Genomic DNA, 25,325 nt, shown 5'->3' on the forward strand with positions numbered 1-25,325 from the left:
GAGATGTACCTTCAATAAGTCTTTGAAGCGAGGAGAGTAATTGTCCATCGGCTTTGAGGAGTTAAGTTACATTAACCTGATCTGTTTCAATTTCCTACTGTATGAACTGAGTACAGTAAATACTTTCACGTCTTGCCCTGGGTTTCAGAGAAAATTGACAAGATGTTAGACATGTGGTACTTTGAGTTCTGTTACTTGATCGTTTCAAAGCAAAACTAACCAGGGTCATCATTCTCTATACAGAATCCACAGCTCTCACCTGTACCTTCATTGCCTACCCTGAGTTGATGGGTAATGAAAAGCAACGTGACAGAAATCATTCTATTGGGACTTACACCGAATCCAAGGTTGCAGAAAGTCGTCTTTGTTGTCTTTTTAATCAATTACATCATCACTATGGTGGGAAATCTGATCATTGTGGTAACCATAACTGCCAGTTAGACTTTGGACTCCCCCATGTATTTCTTTCTGGCCTATTTGTCATTTATTGATGCCTGCTATTCTTCTGTCAACACACCTAAACTGATCGTCGACTCTCCCTGTGAGAAGAAAATCATCTATTTCAAAGGCTGTATGACTCAGGTCTTTGGAGAGTATTTACTTGGTGGGGCCGAAGTTATTCTCCTCAAGGTGATGGCCTATGACCGTTGTGTGGCAATATGTAAGCCGCTGCATTACACAACCATCATGAACCGGCACGTGTGTGGTGTGCTGATAGGGGTTATCTGGATGGGAGGCCTGGTGCACGTGACCATCCAGATTCTCTTCATGATAAATTTACCCTTCTGCGGTCCCAACGTCATCAATCACTTCATGTGTGATTTGAACCCTTTTCTGAACCTTGCCTGCACGGACACCCACACCCTCGGCCTCTTTGTAACCACCAACAGTGGGTTGATCTGTCTATTAAACTTCATCATATTGATGATTTCCTATGTCGTGATCCTGTGCTCCTTGAAAACACACAGTAAAGAGGGTAGGCGCAAAGCGCTCTCCACCTGTGCCTCCCACATCACCGTCGTCGTCCTGTTCTTCATTCCGTGTATGTTTATATATATGCGGCCTGCCTCCAGCTTCCCCTTGGATAAGGCTATTACAATATTTTACACGATTATAACCCCCATGCTAAACCCCCTCATCTACACCCTGAGAAATGTCCAGATGAAAAATGACATCAGGAAGCTATGGAGCAGAAAACTCACTTCTGAACATAAAGAGGCATCACCCTGTGAAAATGGTAATATTTGTAGTAGGGAAGTGGCAAGCATGGATTTCAGGTAACTTTTTTAGGAAAAATGTATAGGGCATTCAAAGCTCAGTGAAGCACATGTCTCATATGTCTGTTGTATTTCCCAAAAGCTCATTATAGTGTATTGCATTCAGTAGGTGCTGAAGAAATACCACTACATGATCTATTAAAGAGTTTCTTAGCTGTAGAGGTATTCATTCTCACTTCAGCTTATTTAGCAATCTTTACATGTTAAGAGCTGGTTTTACTCCTGCTACAGCTGCTTTCATTTATCTTTTTATCCTTCTCTCACCTCAAATGAGGAGAAATGAGAGGAGCCTGCTCAGTAGCACACCGTCAGACCTGTTCTAGTTTAAAGAATAAAATAAATGTTTCTTTAGCAACAGAGTGTTGTCTTTTTCCTATTCCTTTTCCCATAGCCCCATCGAATATCACTTTGTACCAGACATAACATACTCATTAACAGTAGAATGGGATGTTTACTAATTTGATTCCTGCCAAGCAGGTCATAGAAAATGGGAATTCCTTGTGAATTTCAAAACAAACCAATGCTAATTCTTTTGCCAATCAACAATCAGAGAGGGACATTTGGAATAATGATCCTTGATAGCATTCCACATGCATATCATGATACTTAGCTATGAAGGCATTCCAAGTGTGCTTTCATTCATTGATTCTGCACTTGATTAAGCAAATCAGAAAACAAAACCAGCTTGGAGGAGCCCAAGATCAAATCAGAGGCATTCGGACTGCTTGGCAAACTATCTCAGCCCAAGGCAAGAGGCTGAAATAGGTCAGTGTCCAATTTGAGGAATCGAAGTTTGCATAAGTCCTCACTCTGGTCTTCAAGGCTCTCCATCACCTCGCCCCCTCCTACCTCACCTCCCTTCTTTCCTTCTACAGCCCAGACCGCACCCTCCACTCCTCTGCCGCTAACCTCTTCACTGTGCCTCGTTCTTGCCTGTCCCACCATCGACCCCCAGCCCACGTCTTCCCCCTAGCATGGAATGCCCTCCCTCTGCACATCTGCCAAGCTAGCTCTCTTCCTCCCTTCAGAGCCCTACTGAAAGCTCACCTCCTCCCGGAGGCCTTCCCAGACTGAGCTCCCTCCTTCCTCTCCCCCTCCTCCTACTCCCCATCCCCCCTGCCTTACCTCCTTTCCTTCCGACAGCACCTATATATATGTTTGTATATATTTATTACTCTATTTTATGTGTACATATTTACTATTCTATTTATTTTATTTTGCTAATATGTTTTGTTTTGTTGTCCGTCTCCCCCTTCTAGACTGTGAGCCCACTGTTGGGTAGGGACCGTCTCTAAATGTTGCCAACTTGTACTTCCCAAGCGCTTAGTACAGTGCTCTGCACACAGTAAGTGCTCAATAAATACGATTGATTGAATGAATGAATGAATGAATAAGTCTGCATCAGATCATGAAAATGAGAGCTGTTAGGGACCAGTCTGGGTCCACTGTGAGAAGTAGCATGACACTGGAAAGAATGTAGGCCTGGGAGGCAGAGGACCCAGGTTCTAATCCCGGATACTCCACTTTTTGGCTGTGTGACCTTGGGCAAGGCACTTTACTTCTCTGTGTCTCAGTTCTCTCATCGGTAAAATGGAGATTAAGGCTTTGAGCCCCATGAAAGACAGGGACTGTGTCCAACTTGATTATGTTGTTTCAACCTCAGCGCTTACTACAGTGCCTGGCACATAGTAAGCACTTAACAAATACTATTTACAAAAAAGAGAGAAAAGGAAAAGACAGAGGTGCTTGTTGTGGCAAGGGAAGAGCAGGGAAAGGAATGAATTTGTCAGTTGGTTTTTACCTTTCTCTCAGGGACATAAGCTATTACTTGATAGAGACTGTATTGGTTCCAAGTGCCATCACAAAAGAAGACCCAAGGAATTATTAAGCAATTGATTGATCAAGCCTAGAAGTATTCATTCATTCATTCAATCGTATTTATTGAGCGCTTACTCTGTGCAGAGCACTGTACTAAGCGCTTGGGAAGTACAAGTCGGCCACATTTATAGACGGTCCCTACCCAACAACAGCCTCACAATCTAGAAGGGAGACACAGACAAAAAAAAAAAACATGTAGGTTTCCAAATCAACAGAATAAATAGAATTATAGCTATATGCACATCTTTAACAAAATAAATCGAATAGTAAATATGTACAAGTAAAATAGAGTAACAAATATGTACAAATAAATACAAGTGCTGTGGGAAGGGGAAGGAGATGGGGGGGGGGATGGGGAGGAGAGGAAAAAGGGGGTTCGGTCTGGGAAGGTCTCCTGGAGGAGGTGAGATCTCAGTAGGGCTCTGAAGGGAGGAAGAGAGCTAGTTTGGCGGATGTGTGGAGTAAGGGCATTCCAGGTCAGAGGAAGGACGTGGGCCGGGGGTCGACAGCGGGACAGGTGAGAATGACGTACAGCGAGGAGGTTAGCGGCAGAGGAGCAGAGGGTGCAGGCTGGGCCGTAGAAGGAGAGAAGGTAGGTGAGGTAAGAGGGGCGAGGTGATGGAGAGCCTTGAAGCTGAGAGTGAGGAGTTTTGCTTGGTTCATAGATTAACAGGCAACCACTGGAAATTTTTGAGGAGGGGAGTGACATGTCCAGAGCGTTTGTATACAAAGATAATCAGGGCAGCAGAGTGAAGTTATAGAGTGAAGCAGGGAGAGATAGGAGGATGGGAGACCAGAGAGGAGGCTGAAGCAGTAATCTAGTCGAGATAGGATGAGATATTGAACCAGCAAGATAGTGGTTTGGATGGAGAGGAAAGGGCGGATCTTGGCGATGTTGTGGAGGTGAGACCGGCAGGTGTTGGTGATGGATTGGATGTGTGGGGTGAGTGAGAGGGCAGGGTCAAGGATGACACAAAGGTTGTGGGCTTGTGAGATGGGAAGGATGGTGGTGCCATCTACACTGAAGCACTTCAGAGGGAGGGCGTGGCTCTATCCAGAGGTGGTGACCAAGGCATTGAGACTTCCCATCATGCTTCACAGCCTTGCTCAAAAATGGAGAATACCTCTCCTGGTGCAAAGTCTCATCCTAGATGACGGAGTAGTCTACATAATTGAGAGTTAGGTGAGAATTAGTTACCCTAACTGACACTGTGAAACTCTGAGAAGGTAGGAAGGACTAATGGTCCAGGCTGGTATCATCAGCCAAACTTTTTGAGAACTTGGAATAGCTCAGAAGCAGCATGGTCTAGTGGATTGAGCACAGGCTTGGGTGTCACAGGATCTGGGTTCTAATCTCTGCTCTACCACTTCTCTGCTCTGTGACCCTGAGCAAGTCACTGTTCTGTGCCTCAGTTACCTCATTGGTAAAATGGGTATTAAGACCGTGAGCCCCTTGTGACGCATAGATTTTGTCCAACCTGATTAGCTTGTACCTTCCCCAGCGCTCAGTACACTGCCTGGAACACAGTAAGTACTTAGAAAATACCATTAAAAAAAAAAGCCAGGAGGGTGCAAGAGGCAGAATCATTGCCTCTAATTCCAGAGGAAACCATTCCACTGGTAAAACAGTTCTGGGACACTTATAGGCTAGAGGTGCAGTGGAACCCTGAGTCCTGCTAGGTGATCCCTGGTGTGTGGATGGGTTGCCGGGCTGCCATCAAAATGGCCCTCCTCTTTGGAGGAGTCAGCTATTGGAGAAGAGACTTCCAAACTGTAAGCTCATTGTGTGCAGGGAATATGTATGGTTACTGTTACGCTGTATTCTCTCAAGCTTTTAGTTTAGTTCTCTGCACACAGTAAGCGCTCAGTAAACACCATGAACAGTGAAAGGATTCTCCCTAGGCAGAGAGGGCTCTGTCCGCTAATGTGTCTCTGTTGAATTCCTTATAGGCATGGCAGGCCTGGGATCATGAGGCAATCTATCCCTCTATCCAGGCCCTACCGAGGTTAGGAACTGACCATCCCCAGGGTTTTAAAAATAATAGATAGTGGTTAGAAAGACCCAACCCCAGATAACCCACATAATGCACCAATTGCTTCAATTGAGGATGTGACAAGAACAGAAGCACAACACTGGAACTTGGTTTGCATGACCCGTCTTGGGGAATCTTTGGATAATCTGGGTGGCAGAGGCACCTGTGTGAAAGTGTTGGTCTACTCTATCTCTAGCCCCTCCTTCAGAACAGATTCAAGTCTTCCTTTTCTTCTCTTTCTCACATCTCTCATTCCCCCACACACTAAAGACAGCCTCTTAAAATGAATGGAAAGTGTTTGGTTTTAGTCAAAAGATTCTCAACCCCTACCTGCTTTCTCACTCTTCTCATTTTTTCCACAGTTCACCACTGGAGAAAAGCTCACGATGAGGTACTGAAACTAGAACAGAGAAAGGAAGGGGAAGAAAGGGCAAGAGACATGCTGTTTCAGACTGTAAGCTCACTGTGGACAGGGAACGTGGCTACCAACTCTGTTATATTGTACTCTCCCAGAAGCTTAGTACACTACTCTCATATAGTAAGCACTCAATAAATACCACTGAATGACTGGAGGAAAGGTGAAAGGAGAGGATGGTTAGGGTCCTAGAGCTGGAGGGAAGGGAAGAAAGAGTTGGACTGGAGGGAAGATAACTTAGGGATGACCAACCCAAGGAGAGAAAGATAGATGGGATCATCGGTGAAAGTGAAAAAAAAGTTTCTTACTACAACTACCTGGCATTTAATATTGTCACCAGCCTGAGAAACATAAAGTGGTCACCCAAGACTTCCATTTTTTGGCCTCTGGGGTCAGGAAAACCCCGCTGCCTATGTGGAGGGGGTCAGTAAAGGTCACTAGGCCTATGCCCAGAGGTGGACTCAGATAGTCAGGCACAAGGGAATGGACAAGGAAGATTAAGCCAAAAGACCGTTAATAGTTTCAGTTCAGATGACCCAGAGACAAGGTCAGCTGGAGGCCTGAGAGACTTCCTAGTGCTCCCTAACCCAGCTCAGAAAGATAGCCCAGCCCCCTTTAGAGTTGGGGCTCGTCACAAGGTTCCAGAAAAGGCTCTGGAATGACCCACTGGAATGAGTAAGGGAAGACGGCAATGTCAGGATATCCTGTTCTGGCAGGTTGGTGGTGACAGTAGGAATTCTAGTTCCATCTCTGTGACAAGTGACCTTCAGTGTGGAGAAGGAAAGGGAGAAGAAGAGAGACTCAAAAGAATCCTCTGCCCCCGGCCACCAGAACTAGAGCTAGAAATTCCATTCTCCAACTCCTCAGTTTTACAGTTTCCAAGACCCTCCCACAGTTTCCCCTGCGGTCTGTCTTGAGCATGGACTCTTGCCTCACTAACAAACTTACCTATTGCCCATAGAGTTGATCAGGGGAAGTAAGGAAGCTGTGTGCCCTAGCAGAAAGAGCACAGGCCTAGGAGTCAGAGGGTCCAGATTATAATTCTGACTCTGTCAATTGCTTGCTGTGTAATCTTGGGCAAAATCACTTGACTTCTCGGTGCCTCCATTTCTGCAACTATAAAATGGGTATTCAATACCTGTTCTCCCACCTACTTAGACTTTAACCCCCGTGCGAGACAGGGACTTCATCTGACCTAATTGGCATGTACATATCCCAGCGCTTAGAACACTGTTTGACACATAGTTGGCCCTTAACATATGCCATAAAAAACGGCCTCTCTACTTTGAACTCATCATCTGCCAAGGACATGCTCCACTCGTGTTGGATGTGGGGCCCTGGCCAGGCCTAGAACAGCTTCACAGTGGCTGGTCCAGTCCAAATCTTGCGGAGCTTTTTAAACATTCATTCATTCATTCAATCATACTTATTAAGCGCTTACTTTGTGCAGAGCACTGTACTAAGGGTTTGGAAAGTACAAATCGGCAACATATAAAGACGATTCTTACCCAACAATGGGCTCACAGTCTAGAAGGAGGAGACAGACAAAAAAAAAAAAAACAAGATCCAAGGTTATAGGGTGCATCCATCCACCCTGATCAAAGCCTCCATGACCTCAATGACCAACAGAGGGCATGTGTGGTGGAAGCTCCCAACTTTCACTTTTGAGGTAGGAGGCTTATACCTGGCTCTTAGTAGGAGCCATGTGGAACATTGGCCAACGTTGTCATACAGGCTGGGGGGTGGGCTAGTTGAACGGAATGTGTGTAGAATGAGTGGTGGGCAGGGAGAGATACTGACTTACCTTCTAGATCCTCCTTCCTCAGGTGTTGGATGAGGTCATATTTCTAGGTGTGGGCTCTAGTTTGGCTGTATAGTGCATCGGACCCAGCGAGCCCTCAAAAATACTACTACTATTATTAATAATAATAAAGATGGTATTTGTTGATCACTTACTATGTGTGAGGAACTGTTTTAAGCGCTGGGGTGGATAGGGGATAAAAGGTGATGAGGTTTTCCCATATGGGGCTCACAATCTTAATCCTCCTTTTACAGATGAGGTAACTGAGGCACAGAGAAGTGAAGTGACTTGCCCAAAGTCACACAGTTGAAAACTGGCGGGGCCAGGATTTGACCTCTGACTCCCAAGCCCGGGCTCTTTCCACTGAGCCACGCTGCTTCTCTGCTTACTACTGCCTACAATTACTACTACTAATTATGGTATTTGTTAAGGGGTTACTATATGTAAAACACTGTTTGACATATTTATCATTATTATTAATTGCCATCGAGTCGTTTCCGAGTCATGGTGACTCCACGGATATACTTCTCCAGAACGTCCTGTCCTCTGCCATAATCCACAACCTTTCTAATGGTTCTTCTGCTTATCATTGTTATGGTCTTTATTCATCTATCTGTCGGTCTGCCTCTTCCACGTTTTCCCTGGACTTTTCCTAGCATTAGCGTTTTCTCCAGAGAATTAGTCCTCCTGATTATGTGTCCAAAGTATGCTAATCCAAGTCGAGTCATTTAGCCTTCCAAAGACCACTTTGGTTTAATTAGCTCCAAAATCCATTTGTTTGTTTTTTGGGCAGTCCAAGGCATTGGCAAAAGCCTTCTCCAACACCACATTTCAAAAAAAAAATCGATGTTCTTCCTATCCCGTTTTTTCACTGTCCAGCTTTCAGATCCATACATTGTCACTGGGATCACCATAGATTTGGCAATTTGTATTTTTATGGCAATTGTTGTTTCAGCACATTTCATGACTTTTTCCAGGCTCTTCATAGATAGTAACTATTGAAAACAATGTTTGACACAAAGCTCTGGAATAGATACTAGTTAATCAGATCAGACACAATTCCTGTCCCACGTGGAGCTAGCAGTCTAACTACTACTTCTACTACTACTACTACTACTACTACTACTACTACTACTACTACTACTACTACTACTACAAGGGCATAAAGGGTCTGAGAATACAATGACCAGAACAAGTAGAACAAAATTGTCTTCTTACATGATAGAGGGATAGTGGGACAGAAAACAGAGGGAGAGTTAGGCAGCAAGGGTTTGAGTCATAGTGGTGGCTTGAGACAGTTGGATCTTCAAAGAGCTAGGTCTTGCAGACACAGGGAGAGCTTTATGAGAAGCCCAGTTGAGAGGATGAAGATATTATAGGGGAGAGAAACTAATAGTAGTGGAACTATCCAGACTGAAAATATGAAGGGGGCAGGGGGAGACTGATGACCTTTTACTTCACTTCGGGAAGACTGTAAGCTCATTGTAGGTACAAGATAATTTCCATCAATGTTATTGTATTGTGTTCTCATTCTTATTGTATTGTGTTCTCATTCAGTTGTAGGGCTTAACACAATGTTCTGTATACAGTAAGTGCTCAATAAATATACACTTAGTACAGTGCTTTGCTCACAGTAAGTGCTCAATAAATACGATTGAATGAATGAATACAATTGACTGATTGAAAGGCAGGGAGAACTGTAGCCAGCAGCCCAATCCGTGCACCCAGAAAATCCCTCAGCCTTTCCGTAATAATAATAATAATAATGGTAGTATTTGTTAAGCGCTTAGTGTGTGCAAAGCACTGTTCTAAGCGCTGGGAGGATATAAGGTGATTAGGTTGTCCCACGAGGGGCTCACAGTCTTAATCCCCATTAATTGATGAGGCAACTGAGGCACAGAGAAGTTAAGTGACTTGCCCAAAGTCACACAGCAGACAAGCAGTGGAGCTGGGATTAGAACCCATGACCTCTGGCTCCCAAGCCCAGGCTCTTTCCACTGAGCCACGCTGCATCTCTATGCTGCTTCTCTATGCGTGCTTCTCACACTGCTTCTCTTTCATATTGCTGTTTCACTCGGGGCAATAATAATAATAATAGTGGTATTTGTTAAGAACTTACAAGGTGCCAGGCACTGTACTAAGTGCTTGGGGAATACAAGCAAATTGGGTTGGACACAGTCCCTGTCCCACATGGGGCAAAGAGTTTTAATCCCCATTTTACAGATGAAGTAACTGAGGCCCAGAGAATGATCATAATAACAATAATAGTAATAATAATATTGGTATTTGTTAAGTGCTTACTATGTGCAAAGCACTGTTCTTAGCGCTGGGGAGGTTACAAGGTGATCAGGTTGTTCCACGTGGGGCTCACAGTCTTCATCCCCATTTTACAGATGAGGGAACTGAGGCCCAGAGAAGTGAAGTGACTTGTCCAAGGTCACACAGCTGACAAGTGGTGAAGCCGGGATTAGAATCCATGACCTCTGGCTCCCCAGCCCATGCTCTTTCCACTGAGCCATGCTGCTTCTCTAAGTGAAGTGAAGTGACTTGCCCAAGGCCCACAGTAGACAAGTGGTACAGCCAGGATTAGAACCTATGATTTTTTGACTCCCATGCCCAGGTTCTATCCACTACACCACACTGTTTCTCCAAAGTTCAGGGGCTGCCACCTATCTACTTCAGGTGCATGGCCCACAGACAACTGTGTGCATTTTGGCACACCCATATACCTCTTCCCTGCGTGGGCACATATCCAGAGAATCCGACTCATCATCACTGGCCCCAAGGCTGCTCCTGTATTAAAGGAGTTGCTTAGGGAAAGACACAGATAATCTCCCAGATAGCCCCGGGCTTAACTACTTTGAGAAGCAGCGTGGCTGAGAAGCAGCGTGGCTCAGTGGAAATAGCCCGGGCTTGGGAGTCAGAGGTCATAGGTTCTAATCCCGGCTCCACCGCTTGTCAGCTGTGTGACTTTGGGCAAGTCACTTAACTTCTCTGGGCCTCAGTTCCCTCATCTGCAGAATGGGGATTAAGACTGTGAACCCCACGTGGGACAACCTTGATTACCTTGTATTCCCCCCACCAGCGCTTAGAACAGTGCTTAACAAATACCAACATTATTATTACTCTGACACACGCTTCAAGGAAAAAAAAGTAAATTCCTCTGAGATAAGGAGAGAGAATCCTAAGCATTATAATAGAGCTATGAACTTGTATGGGATCCCCTTAAATGTCTGTCTACAGGTCAAAGAGAAACCTGTGAAGTCATAGACTGGAAGGAGGGATGGAGAGGCATTAATAAAAGGGTCTCCTCTTAGTGGTCTTTCCTATTTTCGGCAGCTATAGATTTGCAAAGAGTAAGGTCAGTGAGCTGTCCTCCAGGCATTAAGTTTTCAGCCCTCTTCCAAAGCACACGGTCACAAGGTCTTTGCTAACTGAACATTGTAGGCCAGCAGCCAGCTGAGCTTGGGGTTTAAAGCTACGGGCCCCATGTAGAACACGGACTGTGTCCAACCTGACCATCTTGTATCTACCCTGGTGCTTAGAACAGTGCCTGACACATAGTAAACACTTAACAAATATCCAAAAAGGGGGAAAGGGAGCAGCTTTATATGCCCACAGTGTGGAAGGAATTGTTAGTCACAGTTAGACAGCCCAATAAAAATCTCAATAGTGACATCCTTACACCCTAATGACAAGTAGATATAAATTTCCTATGTCTTAGCCCATTCTGCAGTATATCCTTGAGCTTCTTGCTTTCTTTTCTTGACATCCTGTCACTACTAAATGTCCCCTTCTTCACCCGTCTCGCCGCCAAATTAATTGGAAATGTAGCTATGACTTGCTTCCAGAAAGAAAACTCTGGTGGTGATAAATCCTATTGCCAAACATGGTGTTAATTTCCTAAGCCCAAGTGGAGCTCTCTCCTAAATATTTAGCTTTGACAAATAGTCTTTTTTTTATTATTTTGTCCCTTTTTCTGCTAAATCTATAACCAGGAATTATCTTAGGCAGTGTAGGAAATTTAAATCCAATGCAATTTTTTTGAATGCAATGCTACAAGAATGACGACGGCTTACTAAAATAGTCTTGATTCTAGCTACTACACTCTCCATAATCCTAATCAGCATTTCACGTTCAGGAAATTGGAATTTTAATAACTAAAAATAAAGACATTTTCCTTATATTAAAAGAGATCAGTTACCACTTTTAACCGAGGCCTCAGTATTTCCTAATCCACAGTCATTGTTGATATTTTTGATACATTTCACAAATAATAATAATAATATTGGTGTTTGTTCAGTGCTTACTATGTGTCAGGCACTGTATTAAGGGCCGGGATAGATACAAGCAAACCAGGTTGGATGCAGTCCCAGGTCCACATAGGACTCACAGGCTCAATCCCCATTTTTCAGATGAGGTAACTGAGGCATAGAGAAGTTAAGGGAGCTGTCCAAGATAACATAGCAAACAAGTGGTGGAGCTGGGATGGGAAACCATGACCTTCTGACTCCCAGGCTGTTGCTCTATCCACTATGCCAGACCCCTAGAATACATACAGAAGCAGCGTAGCTCAGTGGAAAGAGCATGGGGTTTGGAGTCAGAGGTCATGGGTTCAAATCCTGGCTCCGCCAATTGTCAGCTGTGTGACTTTGGGCAAGTCACTTAACTTCTCTGTGCCTCAGTTCCCTCATCTGTGAAATGGGGATTAAGACTGTGAGCCCCATGTGGGACGACCTGATCACCTTGTATCTCCCGAGCACTTAGAACAGTGTTTTGGTGTCAGTTTCCTTCTCGCCCCTCAATGTCGCTTTCGCACTATCCCTCCTCCCCCTTCCCTTTCCTTCCCTTCCTTTGAAGCCCACATTATTCGCCTCTACCACCCCCTCCAGATTCTTGTAGCGGTCATCTACCGCCCTCCCGGCCCTACTTCCAACGTCTTTAACGACTTTGACCCATTCCTCACCTTCCTTCTCTCCTTCTCCATGCCCACTCTGATCCTCGGAGACTTCAATATCCACATGGATATCCCTAACGACTCCTCTGCTGCCCGCCTTCTATCTCTCCTTGATGCTGCCAACCTCTTCCTCCACCCCACCTCACCCACTCACCAACTTGGTCATACCCTCGACCTCATCATCTCCTACCGCTGCACTGTGTCCACCCTCACCAACTCTGAAATCCCTCTCTCTGATCATAATCTTCTCACCTGCCTCCTCACTCACACTCCTTTCCCCTGTAAATCCGTATTACTCCCTCACAGAGATCTCCGCTCTCTGGACCCCACCCGTCTTTTGGAGCGCCTCACACCCCACCTCGCCACCCTCTCCTCTCTACCCAGTCTTGATGATCAGATTACTGGTCTCAACTCTACCCTTTCTACTCAGCTACTCACTCGCTCCCCTTTCCCTTCGCCACTCTCGCACCACTAACCCACAGCCCTGGATCACTGCCACTGTCCTCCTCCTTCGCTCTTATGCTCGAGCTGCCGAACGCTGCTGGAGAAAGTCTAAACACCATGCCAACCTCGTTCACTTCAAGTTTATCCTTTCCTGCCTTAACTCAGCCCTCTCCTCTGCCAGACAAAACTATTTCTCCACCCTTATTGACACCCATGCCTATCACCCCCGCCAGCTCTTCCGTACACTCAACTCCCTTCTCAGGCCCCCAGTTCCTCCCCCTCCTTCTTCCCTCACCCCCAACGATCTGGCTTCCTACTTCATTAACAAAATTAAATCCATCAGGTCCGACCTTCCCAAAGTCTCTTCCTCCCTTTCTCCATCCCCCCGGCTCTCAACAGTCTCTGCTACTCTCCCATCCTTCCCAGCAGTATCCTTAGAGGAGCTCTCCTCCCTCCTCTCAAGTGCTACTCCGGCCACCTGTGCTTCTGACCCCATTCCCTCTCATCTCATGAAATCTCTCGCTCCATCCCTTCTCCCCTCCTTAAATTCCATCTTCAACCGCTCACTCTCCACTGGTTCCTTCCCCTCTGCCTTCAAACATGCCCATGCCTCTCCCATCCTAAAAAAACCCTCTCTTGACCCCACCTCACCTTCTAGTTATCTCCCCATATCCCTCCTACCATTCCTTTCCAAACTCCTTGAACGAGTTGTCTACACTCGCTGCCTAGAATTCCTCAACAACAACTCTGTCCTCGACTCCCTCCAATCTGGCTTCCGTCCCCTACATTCCACGGAAACTGCCCTCTCAAAGGTCACCAATGACCTCCTTCTTGCCAAATCCAACGGCTCCTACTGTCCTAATCCTCCTCGACCTCTCACCTGCCTTTGACACTGTGGACCACCCCCTTCTTCTCAACACGCTATCTGACCTTGGCTTCACAGACTCCATCCTCTCCTGGTTCTCTTCTTACCTCTCCGGTCATTCTTTCTCAGTCTCTTTTGCAGGTTCCTCCTCCCCCTCCCATTCTCCCACTGTGGGGGTTCCCCAAGGTTCAGTTCTTGGTCCCCTTCTGTTCTCGATCTACACGCACTCCCTTGGTGACCTCATTATCTCCCACGGCTTCAACTATCATCTCTACGCTGATGACACCGAGATCTACATCTCTGCCCCTGCTCTCTCCCCGTCTCTCCAGGCTCACATCTCCTCCTACCTTCAGGACATCTCCATTTGGATGTCTGCCCGCCACCTAAAGCTCAACATGTCGAAGACTGAACTCCTTGTCTTCCCTCCCAAACCTTGTCCTCTCCCTGACTTTCCCATCTCTGTTGACGGCACTACCATCCTTCCCGTCTCACAAGCCCACAACCTTGGTGTCATCCTCGACTCCACTCTCTCATTCACCCCTCACATCCAAGCCGTCACCAAAACCTGCCGGTCTCAGCTCCACAACATTGCCAAGATCCGCCCTTTCCTCTCCATCCCAACCGCTACCCTGCTCATTCAAGCTCTCATCCTATCCCGTCTGGACTACTGCATCAGCCTTCTCTCTGATCTCCCATCCTCGTGTCTCTCTCCACTTCAATCCATACTTCATGCTGCTGCCCGGATTATCTTTGTCCAGAAATGCTCTGGGCATATCACTCCCCTCCTCAAAAATCTCCAGTGGCTACCAATCAATCTGTGCATCAGGCAGAAACTCCTCACCCTGGGCTTCAATGCTCTCTATCACTTCGCCCCCTCCTACCTCACCTCCCTTTTCTCCTTCTACAGCCCACCCCGCACCCTCCGCTCCTCCACCGCTGATCTCCTCACCGTACCTCGCTCTCGCCTGTCCCGCCATCGACCCCCGGCCCACGTCATCCCCCGGGCCTGGAATGCCCTCCCTCTGCCCATCCGCCAAGCTAGCTCTCTTCCTCCCTTCAAGGCCCTGCTGAGAGCTCACCTCCTCCAGGAGGCCTTCCCAGACTGAGCCCCTTCCTTCCTCTCCCCCTCGTCCCCCTCTCCATCCCCCCCATCTTACCTCCTTCCCTTCCCCACAGCACCTGTATATATGTATATATGTTTGTACATATTTTTTACTCTATTTATTTATCGATTTTATTTGTACATATCTATTCTATTTATTTTATTTTCTTAGTATGTTTGGTTTTGTTCTCTGTCTCCCCCTTTTAGACTGTGAGCCCACTGTTGGGTAGGGACTGTCTCTATATGTTGCCAATTTGTACTTCCCAAGCGCTTAGTACAGTGCTCTGCACATAGTAAGCGCTCAATAAATACGATTGATGATGATGATGATGATGATGATAGTAAGCGCTGAACAAATAACATTGTTGTTATTATTATAACTAAAATTTAACATTTGTAATTATGGAGTGGTACAGTTTCAGACAAGCATTGTTACTGGTCCAGTTGTAAATTAGAGGGGCTCTGTTTTCATTTGAGCTTAGTCTCTGTCTCAACTTTAGGTTCTGTTGTCTTGTGCTCTCCCAGGAGCTTAATACAGTGCTCTGCAAATAGTAAGTGCTCAATAAATATAATTGGTTGATTTAGCTTCTTATGCTCCTGATACCTTGTGGCTCCACATTATTACATGTATATTGTTGTACTGCGTCTTTGTTTTCAGGCACTCATTAATATTTTGGTTTCTCTCTTAGTATATTGCAGTGGCAATGCTCTTTTACTCAATACCTTTTGACTCGTGGTATTTATCCTCTTTGAAAGGTCTTAAATGTCTTGTTTCTTGTGCTAGATATGAAACGTACTTGCCAGAAAAGCCAAATGCTTCATCATTACCTGTAACCCTTATGTCTCTTTCGTGAGACTTGCTCACCTGTATTCCATTTTGATTAATTTTAACACCATCACTCAGCAAATTGAAATTCCCTTTGAATTACATTACATTTATTTTTTTCAATTTTGCATCTACATTATGAATTTTAATCAGTGTTTTTCAGTAATTCAATTCTGGGGGCATGGAGTTCTCCTCAGAAACATAAAGCATTTGGATCAACGTGAAAAACCATCTTCTGACAGTGTCCTTTAGTAATCCTGTGAAGAGACTCATTTTTCAATGAATACCCAACTGTTACATCAACAGTATTAATTATCTCTCTCTGCTGAGGGAGCCAAGTTATTTCAAAAAATCCCTTGACAAGCAATATTTGAAGATCAGGCAGAGCTAGTCATTTAGGGGTTTTATCACTCATTGCAGAATATGCTTCATATGAATGTCTGTTTCTCCGGAGACAAGAGGGAATGTTCCGGATGTTTTCTTGAATCAGCCATCCTCTAGAACAGATGCAGATCTTCTGAGACTCAGACTTGGAAAATCTAGAAGGTTGAATTTCATTCATGAATGCCAAGAGTGCCACAGCTAGTGCCCAATTGAAATATGACTGAATGACTGAACTCACAATCAATGACCGTTGTCTTCTAGGCCATAACTTTGAGGAGAAAACTCATAGGAATTTCTTCATTCCATTGTTGAACTATTGTTCTACTTGATTCTACTGTCTCATCCTCTAGTATGTAAGCTTGTCGTGAGCAGGAAATGTGTCTACCAACTCTATTATATTGTACTCTCCTAAGTTGTTTGTACAGGGCTCTGCACACAGTAAGTGCTTAATAAATATGATTTATTGATTCTTTGTCTTATCTCTTTTCATATTCGTTGTCTAGGGACATTAGAGAAATACAAGTCGCTTCGTTCAGGTGTCAGCAAGAAAAAGGAAGGGATAAAATGGGATTATTTTTCAATGGTATTTGCTAAGCACTGGTCTAAGTGCTGATATAGATATAAATCAATCAGGTTGGTTCCTGTCTCACATGAGGCCCATAGTCTAAGTAGGAGGAAGAACAGGTATTGAATCCCCATTTTACAGTTGAGTTACCTGAGGTATAGAGAAGTGAAGTGACTTTCCCAAGGTCACCCAGCAGACAAGTGGCTAGCCGGGATAAGAACCCAGGTCCTCTGACTCCTAGACCTGTGCTCTTTCCACTATGCGATTCTGCTTCCTGTTATCATATTATCACAGGATGTCACATCTAGTTCCAAGTGAGTAAGGACTGAGTCTAGCTGAGAAAAGAGTTGATTATTCAAGGACATTTATTCAGTACCTTAAATGACAACATGGGGACCAGTCCCTCTAGGCTGCAAGCTTGCTTTGGGCAGGGAATGTGGCCATTATATAATAATAATGAGGATATTTGTTAAGCACTTACTATGTGCCAAGCACTGTTCCCATCTGTACTCTCCCAAGCGTTTAGTTCTGTGCTCTCACATAGTAAGTGCTCAAAAACTACAACTGATTGATTTACTGGCCATGCTTTTTTTCTCTATTGGGAAGGGCTGAAGAGGGATTGTTAGTGGGTGCCAGCATCATAAATGCAGGCATTATCGACTGATTCATAGAGTAAGAACATGGAGACACAGAGATGAGACGAGTTTGATGCTTTGAGACAGTGCATTCCAGGAAACCATTTTGGAATGCCGCAGTCACAATAAGCAGATTTAGGAGCTCAGAAGACCAATCCGTGTAAGCATTAAAACTACTGCATTTAATTGAACTGCTGAACCCAATCAAGATGGTTTGGGTGAAACAGAGGGAATGCTTCTCAAATTCCTTCTTTCTCTAATCTGATCTCACCTTTCCATGCCTTTCCTTGGTCTTACAGTCCAATATTGTCCTATCATGGATGAGGCTGCATCCACGAGTGTGATATTGAGAGGTTCTCTCTTACACAGTTTGTCCATGAAAATAGTGTCCCTTTTCTAGTCAATTGCCATTCAGCTGAGCCTTCCTAAGACATCACTGAGGTGTGTAAGGTCCCTGTGGGTAGGGAATGCGTCTACCAACTCTATTGTATTGTAATAACAATTATAATGGTGGTAATTGTTAAGTGCTTAGTATGCGTCAAGCACTGTATTACGTGCTAGTGTAGATTTGAGGTAATAATAATAATAATAATTCTGGTATTTGTTAAGCGTTTACTTTGTGCCAGGCACTGTACTAAGCACTGACCAGGTCCCACATGGGCCACACAGTCTAAGTAGGAGGGAGAACAGGAAGTGAATCCCCATTTTGCAGATGAGGGAACTGAAGCACAGGAAGTTAAGTGACTTGCCCAAGGTCACACAGCAGGCAAGTGGCAGAGATGGGATTAAAACCCTGGTCCTCTGACTCCCAGGCCAGCGGTCTATCCACCAAGTCATGCTGCTTCTCTCCCTTATACTCCCTCAATTACTTATTCCTGCTCTCTGTACTCAGTAAACAATAAATATCATTGATTGAGTGCTAAAAAGGGGATAGTCTGATCTACCACCTGCAGGCCTTGCTCCTGTAGGTATAAGCTCCTTGTGAGCAGGCATAACATCTATTAACTCTATTGTATTATACTTTCTCAATTGCTTAATACAGTGCTCCACCCCTAGTAAATGCTCAATAAATCTTTTTGATTAACTGATGCTCCTCAGTTTCTGATCCATCCACACTCTTTTGTCCTCGCCACCTCTCCCCATTCATGTCATGTCCCCTATTGTGTGGTAGTAGGTAGGACATAGAGCCAGATTATCTTCCTTTGGGAGGAAATAGGTCTGGTTAGTGTTCCAGAAGCATCAGAAAAGTCTATAAGGGACATTCACCTAGAAGCTTGGGACTAAGTATAACTGGTGAGAGTCAGGTAGGAGTTGAACACTGATGAGTTCACCCCTGTTTTCTATCATTCTTGTTAGTATGCTTTTCCTCTCCTTGCAGTTAGAGTACTTTGCTTTGTCATCTCACAGCTTCCCTCAGTGGGAGAGAATGTGCAGAGAAACTGAAGAATTCAGCAATGTTTTCAGCACTTGTCTCTCTGGGAAACTGGGTGCAATTTTGCAAATAGCATGATTGACCCTCAAAAGGCTAACAGCCTGAACTGCTCTTTTTTCAATCTCTCCAACCCATCCCACCCACTTTAAGTCCCACCTGGACTTGATGAACAGCAGAAAACTCCATTTGAAATTATCCTGAAGTAAGGTGGCTTAGTGGAAATAGCATGGGCTTGGAAGTCAGAGGATGTGGGTTCAAATGCCGGATCTGCCACTTGTCTGCTGTGTGACCTTAGGCAAGTCACTTTACGTCTCTGTGCCTCTGTTACCTCATCTTTAAAATGGGGATTAAGTCTGTGAGCCCCATGTGGGACAACCTGATTACCTTGTATTTAGTCCAGTGCTTAGAACAGTGCTTGGCACATAGTAAGCGCTTAACCAATACCGTAAACAAAGAGGCGAGCACATCTTCTCTGTGCACAATCTCAGGCATTAAATTTTTATATCATCCCTCTGGTCAGAGATACCCTTCACTGATTATAGCCAGACATAACTGGTCTAATAGAACACTAGGACAAAGGCACTATGAATAATGAAACTGTTTTGGGGGGCTTTGGGTGGGATTTGTTTTTACTAAATTAGAATAGAAAGTAGTGTTCATCCAGGAAACAGACCCCAAAGTCTGGCATCAGGTGGGTTGAGAAGCATCATGGTGTAGTGGATTGAGCACAGGCCTGGGAGTCGGAAGGTAGTGGGTTCAAATCCCAGCTCTGCTACTTGTCTGCTGTGTGACCTTGGGCAAGTCACTTCACTTTTCTGTGCCTCAGTTTCCTCATCTGTAAAATGGGGATTAATACTGAGCCCCATGTTGGACAAAGACTGTGTCCTACCCAATAGGCTTGTATCCACCCAGCACTTAGTAAAGTACCTGGCACACAGTAAGCACTTAACAAATACCAAAATTATAATTATTATTCCCTGTAGAAAGCTGAGAAAACACACTGGGAAAGAAGCACCTAAAATCTGGAGAGGTTTCTAAAAAAGATAAGAGAATACACAATTAAAGTGTCTGACCACGAACGCCAATGGGTATATTTCTCTAGGGTAATTTTCTCTTAGAAAACACACTACACATGGCTGGAAGGAGATGGCAAAAAAGCACCTAAAATCCGGAGGGGTTTCTAAAAAAGGAAAGAGAATACACAATTAAAGTTTCTGACCACGAACCCCAATGGGTACATTTCTCTGGGTCAATTTTCTCTTAGAAAGGCAGCTGCTTCTCTCGTTTGTGTGAACATGAGTTTCATTTTGGACCATTTATCTTGTGGCTTGACACTTTCCATCTCCATAGTTTCCTCATGGCATTCTTCACCTCTGCATTTCTCAGAGTGTAGATGAGGGGGTTTAGCATAGGGGCTACCATGCTTTAAAACACAGCCATTTTTTATCTATAGGCAAAGTGGTCAAGGGTTGCATATGCACAAATACACAGGGAATAAAGCATAAGACAACAACAGTGATGTGGAAGGTGGAGAAGGCTCAGCAATCTGCCTTCCAAGCTGTGAGTTTTGAGGTAACATAAGATGACGACGTAGGAAAGCATCAACAGAATGAAATTGAACAGGCAGATCACCCCGCTGCCAGCAGCTCTGAAGAGACCAAGGGTTTGGGTGTCACTGCAAGTGAGTTTCATATGAAGTGATCGATCACAATGGGGCCACAGAATGGTAACCTCATTATGAAGAGAATGTGGATCATTGAGTGAAGAATCCCCCCCATGTAGACGACCCCCACCAGCAGCCTGCATAACTGCCTGTTGATAATGGTCGGGTAGTGCAGAGGCTTATGGATGGCCACGTAGTGATTTTAGGCCATCACATTGAGGAGTATGATCTCAGCACCTCCAAGACTTGTCATGCACCCTTCAAAGGAGATGGTGCTTTTCTCCCGGATGGAGTCTGCAATCAGCTTGGGGGCTGAGGAAGAAGAATCAGTCCTATCTGTGAAGGACAAATGAGTAAGAAAAAAGTACACTGGAGAGCCCAGAGTCTTGCTGCTGGTTATGGTTGTCACGATAAGCAAGTTGCCAATCCTAGTAACACTGTAGATGGTGAAAAACACGTTAAATATCATTTTCTGCATCCCTGGATTCTGTGTAAGACCCAAAAGAATGAATTCTGTCACATTGTTTTCATTCTCCACTGAGTCTAGGGGGACGGTGAGCACACAGATGAGAGTCACTTTTCCTTCCAAGAAAACACATAGATAATGAACATACTCACTACTGACACCTCAAAATTATATGAGCTACTTGTCCATTGAGCATTAGATTAGTCTGTCCTGCTGTATTCTAGCTCAAATGCTCCATTGATGCCTAATTGAGGGAGTCAAAATTGCCTCTGACCCCCGGTGGGCACTCCTTTCATCAAAAAGCAATAATGATAATTGTTTAATATGTGTCAAGAACTGTTCTAAGCCCTAGGGAAGATACAAGATAGTCAGGACAAAGTCCTTTATTCCACACAGTATTCACAATCTAACTAGGAGAGAGAACAAGTATTTAATCTCCATTTTACAAATGAGATAACTGAGGCACAGGAAAATTAAACGACTTGCCCAAGGTCACACAGCAGGCACGTGGCAGAGCTGGAATTAGAACCCAGGTCCTCTGACTCCTAGGCCGGTGCTCTTCCAGTGATTAGAATCGTGTCTGGCGCATAGTAAGCACTTTACAAATACCATAATTATAATTATTATTATTTCCACTAGGCCATGCTGCCCCTCAGTGTATGCTAGTCTTGCTTGATGAGCCCCCTGTGGGACAAGGACTGGGTCCAACGCTATTACCTTGTATCTACCCCAGCTCTTAGAACAGTGCTTGGCACAAAGTAGCCATTTTGCTATTATTATTATTATCATTATTATTATCAATATTATTATTATCCTTGCATAAAATGCATGAAAGCAGACTACAGTTTATCAAGGCTGAACCAAAATCTCTTCAACTGAAGGTATGGTGCTCTTGGTCTGGGAACATGTCTACCACCTCTGTTATTGAAAAGTAGTGTTGCTCAGTGGAAAGAGCCCGGGCTTGGGGGTCAGAGGTCATGGGTTCTAATCCCAACTCCGCCGCTTGTCTGCTGTGTGACCTTGGGCAAGTCACTTAGCTTCTCTGTGCCTCACTTCCCTCATCTGTAAAATGGGGGTTAAGACTGTGAGCCCCAAGTGGGATGACCTGATTACCTTGTATCTACCCCAGCACTTAGAACAGTGCTTGGCACATAGTAAGCACTTAGTAAATACCATTATTATCATTATCATTATTATTATTACTCTCCCACTTAGTCCAGTGCTTTGCACTTAGTAAGTGTTCAATGAATATGATTGAAGGGCACTGAGCAGCTGTAGCTCAGATCCAGTATTCCCTGCTAAGGTTGTAGAGCAAGTAGAGCAGTGAGATAGGGCAGACACCAAATCCTCAACCTCTCTAGCCTCCAGCCTTACATTTAACAATACCCAGTTTGTAGGTTAATAATAGCAATTGTGGTATTTGTTTATTCATTCATTCATTCAATTATATTTATTGAGCTCTCACTGTGTTCAGAGAACTGTACTAAGTACTTGGGAAGTACACAGTCCCTGTCCCTCATGAGGCTCCGAATCTTAATTCCCATTTTACAGCTGAGTCAAAAGAGGCAAAGAGAAGTGAAATGACTTGCCCAGAGTCACACAGCAGACATGGGTCAGAGCTCGGATTAGAACCCAGGTCCTTCCGATGCCCCAGTACCTGGTAGTACCCTATGCTTTTTACTCTTTCCCAAGAAATCTCATCATTAAGCTCTCCAAATAGCAGATTGCATCCCAGGGATTTGTCGCCCATAAGGTGGAGGTTGTCCAACCCCGGTCATGGTGTCACTCTTTACTGGAGAGTCAGTGTTGAGGGGGGCCAGGTTCGCCTAGGCCAAATGATGGGTAAGACAGAGGAATTGAGAAACAGCATGGCCTAATGGATACAGCACAGGTCTGGGAATCAGAAGGACCTGGGTTCTAACCCTACCCCACCACGTGTCTTCTGTATGACCTGGAGTAAGGCACTTCACTTCTCTGGGCCTCAACAGTAAAATGGGGATTAAGATTGTGAGTCCCATGGGGGACAGGGACTGTGTCCAACCTGATTAGCTTGTAGTTACCCCAGTGCTTTAGTACAGTGCCTGGTACATAGTAAATGCTTAACAAACACCATAAAAATTACCTGCTTGACCTGACCAGATTAACTTGTATCTACCCCAGCGTTTAGAACAGTGCTTGACACATAGTAAGCGCACTTAACATCATAATTATTATTAATTACTGATTCACTTCCCAAAGCTAGCACAGCCAGAGGAATTCAAGGCCTGCATTTCCGGCTTGGATATGCTAGATCTAGGATAGAGCCATCTATGCATGGAACCACTCAATCCATGCTATTTATTGAGCACTTACTGTTAACAGAACACTGTAATAGGCACTCGAGAGAGTACAATACAAAGGAATTAGCAGACAAGTTCCTGGCCCATAACAAACTTACAGTCAAGACTGAAATCAACAGTCTATCACTTGTGTAATTTTCCCCAGTGCTTAGTACAGAGCTCTACACACAGTAGCTGTTTAATAAATACTACTACTATTACTCCTACTACTACTATGTTGCCGACTTGTACTTCCCAAGTGCTTAGTACAGTGCTCTGCACACAGTAAGCACTCAATGAATATGATTGAAAGCATGAATGAATGAACAGTGAAATTGCTTACTCTTCCACTTTACCAAGGCAGTGCATACCCTCTTGGGCCCTTTTCTCTCAGCGGCTGTCTCCCCAGCATGCCTCCTGTTCCATCCATGCAATAATAACAATAATAATAATAATAATAATAATAATAATAATGATAATAATGATAATAATAATATCTTTAACCCCTTACTACATGTCAAGCACTGTACAAGATACAAGATAATCAGGTTGGATGGACAGAGTCCCTACCCAACATCGTGCTCACAGTTTTAGGGAAAGAAAGAAGAGGTATTTTACCCCATTTTCCAGATCAATCAACCTGTGGTATTTATTGAGCACTTACTATGTGCAGAGCACTTATGGGGATAACAAAGAAGTTAAATGACTTGCCCAAAGTCACACAGCAGGCAAATCGGGGAGCTGGTATTAGAATCCAGCTCTCAGCTCACAAGCCCATGCTTCTTCCATTAGGTCACATTGCTCTCTGCCATACACTGAGCTCTTCCCAAGTGCTAACAAACAGGGTGCACCTTTTGGGTCCCTCGGTAATCACTTTCGGGGGGAAATAACCCTGAAGCAGGGTGAGTCAGTGGCTGGCTTCCTTCTCCCTTGCGCCCTCTGCAAATACAGCCTCACCTGCTTCTTCTCCCTCTGAGATCTACACTGGCCCACACCAGTAAGACACCCAGGTGAGTAGGCTAGTATAGATCTTAGAGGGACAAGCACCAGTCAGCCAATTAGCCACGCTAATACACACGTTCCCTCAGGCAAATATGCATGCTCCAACTCAGGTCATGCAGCCCCCCACCCCCTTACCCCCCCCACACACACTAACAAAGACATAGAAATTCAGAAACTGATTTTTGTCAAGTGATGGCTGGGAATAGTTATTGTTACCTGTACCATGGTGATTGCCATTGACTAGGAATTCCCAACCCAGAGCCTTTTCATGGGGATGGAGGAGAAAATCTGGACAAACAGATAATCCTTCACAGTCACACCATACCATCAGCGATTCTGAAATCATCTGCTCATTCATTCACTTATGTCTTTTATTTAGATCTGTTATCTTGCTCTCGGTGGTGGGTGATCCATTACTTCATATCTAATCTCTCTCCCATTTTACACTAAACTCTTTAAGGATGGGGAGGACGACTTTTACATCTTTGGTAGGGTCCCCAAACATCTAGTAAATACACAGGTCTGCATTCAGTAATTAAGTTGTGACTGCATCCATGAGAGAGAATCTCTTGAACATTTTGTCCCAGGAGTGAACCTTTTCTGGCCCCTTTCTATTCATTTGAACATTGCTCAAGCACCAATGGCCAAGGGTGAAGAGGTGGATCTGAACTACCAACGGATCATGGATGTGAGTTATTTTTACCATAGCGGTGGTGGTTTGCACTGAGTCATCTACAGTCTCTCTCCTCTGAAAAGCATTGTGACATGACTGGTAGGCAGAACAGGTGCAGTCTGTACTCCCTAAAATGAACCAGTTCAAACTTTTGACACCAATTAATTAATTCATTCAGTTGTATTTATTGAGAGTTTACTGTGTGCAGAGCACTGTACTAAGTGCTTGGTAAGTGCAAGTTGGCAACATATAGAGACAGTCCCTACCCAAGAACGGGCTCACAGTCTAGAAGGGGGAGACAGACAAAAAAAAAAAAAACCATGTAGACAGGTGTCAAAATCGTCAGAAAAAAATAGAATTATAGCTATATGCACATCATTAACAAAACAAATAGAATAGTAAGTATGTACAAGTCAAATGAATAGAGTAACAAATCTGTTCAAATATATACAAGTGCTGTGGGGATGGGAAGAAGGTAGGGTGGGAAGATGGGGAATAGGAGAGGGAAAAAGGGGCTCAGTCTGGGAAGGCCTCCTGGAGAAAGTGAGCTCTCAGTAGGGGTTTGAAGGGAGGAAGAGAGCTAGTTTGA

The 25,325-nt window shown here is 44.6% G+C and overlaps 1 pseudogene; it reads left to right on the top strand.

The window, feature by feature from the left end:
• The first annotated feature begins 294 nt into the window (after positions 1-294).
• Positions 295-15,626, top strand: LOC119924369 (annotated as a pseudogene).
• Positions 15,627-25,325: the final 9,699 nt, after the last annotated feature.

The sequence above is a fragment of the Tachyglossus aculeatus genome, unplaced genomic scaffold, assembly GCF_015852505.1.
Source record: "Tachyglossus aculeatus isolate mTacAcu1 unplaced genomic scaffold, mTacAcu1.pri scaffold_97_arrow_ctg1, whole genome shotgun sequence".
Classification (NCBI taxonomy): domain Eukaryota; kingdom Metazoa; phylum Chordata; class Mammalia; order Monotremata; family Tachyglossidae; genus Tachyglossus; species Tachyglossus aculeatus.